Source organism: Pipistrellus kuhlii, unplaced genomic scaffold (assembly GCF_014108245.1).
Source record: "Pipistrellus kuhlii isolate mPipKuh1 unplaced genomic scaffold, mPipKuh1.p scaffold_m20_p_9, whole genome shotgun sequence".
Lineage (NCBI taxonomy): Eukaryota > Metazoa > Chordata > Mammalia > Chiroptera > Vespertilionidae > Pipistrellus > Pipistrellus kuhlii.
The window spans coordinates 18,581,718-18,587,192 of NW_023425595.1; positions in this window are offsets into that span (position 1 = coordinate 18,581,718).

Below are 5,475 nucleotides of genomic sequence, written 5' to 3' on the forward strand. Positions count from 1 at the left end.
ATTTAATAGAAATAAAAAGGAACACAGCTTCGGAATAAAGCTGTGGTTATGAAAATGGAAAGAAGTGCCCAGGTTTGAGATTTAGTAACAAGATAGAATTAACATAATGTGACTAGTCATTTAGTGTGCTGAGAAAAAGGATGAGGGAAAGGAGTTTTCACTGGTGAGCCCACACATTCTGATTTGGACTACTGGGTTGCTGATAGTGTTTATCCCTGAGAGAGGGAGGAAGAGAGCTGTAGGGAGGAAAGTGGAGGATTGGGACTTCATAGTTAGGCTTGCTCTGAGTTTGAGGTGCTGCAGCCAGGTGGAATGCAGGTCTGGAGGAAGAAGGAGAGATCAGGTAAAGAATTACAGCTCTTAGAGCCATTATTATATAAAAACTCCATGGAATAATAGGAGATGAGGGGATCACTTAAAGAGAAAGGAAAGAAGAAAGCTGAGGATTCAAGGAATCCTGACACATAAGCAACAGGCTGAGGAAGAAGAGGCCATGAAGGTAGCAGTAGAGTGATGGGGGTTATGAGTGGGCCATGGAAGAAAGACGATGTGTCAGGTCTCTCAAGAAACCACTGTCATTCTCTACCAGAACATTTTCACTTGAGTGGCAAAAGGTAGACTCAAAGGTAAGTTGTAGAGTATATGAGCGAGAAGGAGCAATAAATGTAGGTGACTCAAGAAAGGAAACAACAAGCTGTATGGTATCTAAGAAATTTTGAGCATCAAGGATGATTTATTATTTTAAGGTTGGTGACAACTAAGTATGTTGTTAGGAAGGAGTCAGTGGAGAAAAGGATGAGGAATAAGATAATTAGTAGGGAAACATACCCGAGGAAGTGGGCAAGTTTAGAAATCAAGAACACAGTTGAAGAAACAGCAATAACCAGTTCATTGGGAGAGCAAAACTGAAAGGAAGACTAAAGGGTGGGGAAGTACTGTCAGGGGAATATGAATAAATTGGTGAATAAGTTTGCAGGAAATAGAGACTTTCTACTTCCTGTGTGAAATAGGCATGCCATATATCTTAACTTGAAGATAAAAAAAAGCAGGAAGTTTGAGGAGAGCTTAGAGGATTTAAATAGAAACTGCTATGAAAGAAAAAGAGTACTGGCTAGGGACAGATAGAAAGCTAAGGTCAATGTAGGAGGAACTAATTGTCTGCAGCCCCCAAACTCTTCCATCATAATGTTTTCTCCTGCAAAATTTAGCGGTTTAAATCTCGGGGCTGAGAAGGCATCTGGGCTGTGGATTTAATCCGTTCACATTAATACTTGAAGTATTTATTCAACACCTACTTTGTGCCTGGCACAGAGTTAGAGTTGATGATCCAAAGAAGAATAAGGCCTGGCTCCAGCACTAAGTACTTTATGATCCCTGAAATACTACACAGACAGAGGCTTAAGTCAACTACACATACAACTTTAAAAATGCAAAATACAAAGGTGCAAGCAAGTAAGGAACAGAGACAAAACTATGAGGGTTCAAAGAATGCTTCAAAGAAGAGGTAGAGCCCATTCCATGACCAGCTCTCTGTCAGAAGTTTTGGATTTGTAATTCCTAGCACAAGTCTATACCCATTTATCTGATGAGAAAACATGCTCAGAGAGAGACATAATTTAGGGGATAAGGAAATTCTTCATGGTGTAGTTGGTAATTAGAACAAACTTTGGGAAGTGAACAAGGTTTTGCCAGATAAAGATAAGGTCTTGGAAGTGTCAAGAATTAGAAATATTTGGAAAATGGCAAATTATTCCATTTGGCTTCTAGGAGTGAAAGATGAGGCTATTGTTCAGTTGGATCTTGAATACTAAGCTCAAAAGTTTGGTCTTTTATTTTGCAGACACTGGGAACAAATAAAAGACTTTTGAACAGAAATTGACAACTTCAAAACTTCAGTGTCCTTAGGCAACACGATTGATAAGAGTTGAACTGAGCATTGTGAGACCAGTTGAGAAGTTGATATTGATTTTCTGAGAGGAAGGCAAAGAGAAATGAGACCCAGGTGCTGTTTTTGGCTTTCTATCTAACTCTGTGCTTTGGACATGCCACTTTGCATCTTTCAGTCTCAGTTATTCAACACAAAGTCAAAGAGATTTGGAGGAATAAGCTCTAAGGGCCCCTTTGAAGAATATAGTTTTGATTCTGAGGTTCTGAACAAAAGTGCTAGCAGTGAGAAAGAAAAATGTAGTATAAAGAGGAGGGAATTTATTTAGAGACTTTTGAAACTTCTAGCACAACATAAATACATATGAATTATTTTCCTTTTATCTCCATATACAACCTACATTCCATTTAGGCACATTGATTACCTGGTCTCTTCTTGCAACACAAACATATGTCAACATATGTTCAAAAGCAGCTGTTTCTACTCATAAAACGAGATAGAACACTCACTGCTCATCTTTTCTCTGGTCTAGTTTCTAGTTGTTCACACAGATTCATCCTTTTGGGGGGAAGTTTTCTCACACTGAAGATAGCCAAAGATGAATTCATGATTCAGCATCTTTGCTCCTACCCAATAAATTTTCTCTCTTCCAGTATTCCATCTCTTGGCACTGACTACTGAAAGGAGTTTTAGGGGTAAAATAGGCAGGTTTAGGGAGTTTTAGGAATACAGAGGGTCCATGGGGGAGGACTACATAGATGATGGCTTGGAGCTGCCAAAAGGCATACATTCACAGAAAAAAAAATAGTGCCACAGAATAAGGGAAGAGACAGACATCCATTCACATAAGATAGGGAAAAGACAGAGTATGGGGAGAAAGAGGAAACACACTTTCACAGAGAATAGAGAAATGATGGCAAATAGTAGAAAGAGGAAAACTGGTTTTCACAGGAGATAGAGAATTTTACCAATGAAAGGGGTGAGGAAGAGGGGGGTATCACATGGATTTTGAGCTTTGAAGCTGATATTCTAATCAAATGGAAGGCAGTATGAAGAGACAAATAACTTGGTCTTCATAAACCTTAGAAAAAAGGAGTTTAGTGGGTTGCCCTCTTGAAATCCCCTCCCTATGTGGGAGTCTGTACTTGCTTCTAATACATTTTCACCCTTTTCATCTATCACCTTTTGTCCATAGCATCGTTCTTCAAGTCCATCTGGACAAGAATCCGGGAAAGAAATCACCTTCGCATCCTGCTCAGGAAATACCACCGACTCACTATCATCTTCCCAGTGCTCAAGTAGTCATGAGTGTCTATTTCTCAACCTCTCATAGTCAATCATCTAGTCCTTATGTTCTATCTCCTCAAACTTTTTAATTCAATCTTTCCCTCTTCCTCCCCCTAGTGGACATTCTCATCACTTTCCCTTTGGATCATGTCAGTGGTCCTCTATTACTGTTTTTTCATTACAACACATTCTTTACATGATTTTGCTGAGAAATTTATTTCTGATGAGTTTACTTTCCTCCTTTAAACAATTCATATCATTTATTTCGAAGTTCACCCACATTCCACAATATGTTATGCATATTTGCATGTATATCCACTTTCTTCTTTATTCTTTGCAAAAATTATTTTCAGTAGCCCACATAAATCCAATAGAAGGACACATATAAGTATGTTTATAAAAGCATAATTTGAATGCCCCAAACCAAAAAATATCCAAAAATGTCAACCAACCATAGAATCATTAAGTAAATTGTGGTATGTTCATGAAGTTCACTTTAGATCAATGAAAATACACACACTACAATTATACAAAGAAACATCATGGAAAAATCTCATAAACAAGTAATATTGAGATAAAGAAAGCCAAACACAAAATAATACATAGTACACGATTCCCTCTAGATAAAGTTCAAAACCTGGCAAAGCTATGAATGGGGAATGGTGCCTGAGAAGAGGCTATTGGGGTGGTTTCTGGCCCGGGCACTGATATGTTTTTACTCCTCCAGTTGGTGGGCACATAGGTGTATTCACTTAATAAAAATTCATCAAGCTATATTCACTTTAGTGTGTGCAGTTATTTAATAAATAACCTTATTAAATGAATATACTTTATAATTATATAAAATATAGCAGGACAAAAATTAAACCCTGAAGAAATCAGGCTAAAGAAGAAGGAATAAGAAACACAGAGAAAGTTCCTGTGTACAGTGTGCAAATTCTGAGGTCTGTATCTGGCTTCCTAGCCCATCTTTTCCCTGCTATTCCAAACCAGTGTAATGATCAACATGCTCAATAATATCCACTTAATAAAGAGTTTGTCTATGGTAATGGCCTGTAATGAAGGCTGTTGCCATCAAAACCAGTGGCAATTTAGAAAGAAAAATTCAACCAAGTACTAAAACAATGGATCCCAGCTATGCAGTTCTCTCCTACTTGGTCTTGATTTAAGACTATCTTTTAGAGACATTGGACTGAATATCTTTCAGATAATCTTCTATGGATGTTGATCCTTTCAATTGGGCTTTAAGAAAAGGATGGCAGTTATTTTGAAGTAATACTCTCTAGGAAAGGACTGGAGTGCAGACATTGTAGGTTTTTATTAAGAGCATTTCTGTACATTTTCAATCACTCTAGAGCAGGATAAGGTTTATATACAACAAGAAAAGCTGAGGAGCCTACCTAGCACATTTGGATGACTATTGGGCCACATAGTTCTAAACAGATTGCTCAAAGGCATGCCTAGGAGATAGGTCTAAATTTTCCTTAGGAAGCAGATTTGGCTCTAACACAGAAATAACTGAGTAGCCAAGTCTCAATGTTCTACACTATTAAGTATGACTGACTGGAAATTTTTTTTTGGAAACAGGTGTTACTAATCACTCACCATAGCCATAAAAATTCACAATATAGCAACTTCCTGGCAGTTCCTGTGAGGTAAATTAATTCTGAAATGTACTTCCTTAGTCGCTGACAGATTTGACCTGGTGCATCAAATTGTTTAAAGTAAGCCAATTAAAGAGTGGGAGACTTCTGCCATAAAAAATAATTTTAGCTTTATAATCTTGAGGTATTCTTTCTAAATATAATTAGTGTGTGATCCATTGCTTTCTAAGGCAACCCTGAATATGCAACTTCCTAATCATGTTGTCCTCATAGAGAAAAATATTTGTCTTTGTGGTGTCAATGTCAGAATGGTATACATCAATTTATCCAGAAAAGCCATTATTAATCTACACATTCCAAAAATAATGAAGAAAACACATTCCTGGTTTTAGACTGCTTGAAATTGTCATCCAAGGATCTTGACTTGATGGTATTAGGATACATCTGTAAATTAGGATTGTGAGTTTTTACAGTTAATTCCAAATTAGTTTCTATTAAGTGTTGGTATGTAACACTATTTCATATATTAGTATGGAGACAAAGTCTAATACTAATACTAATATATGAAATAGTGTTACATACCAACACTTAATAGAAACTAATTTGTATTTTCTTTTTGCTCAAGTATTTAGAGTAAAATTTAGATAGTGTGTAAACATAATGATTTTCTCAATCATATCTTGAGAAATACATGAAATT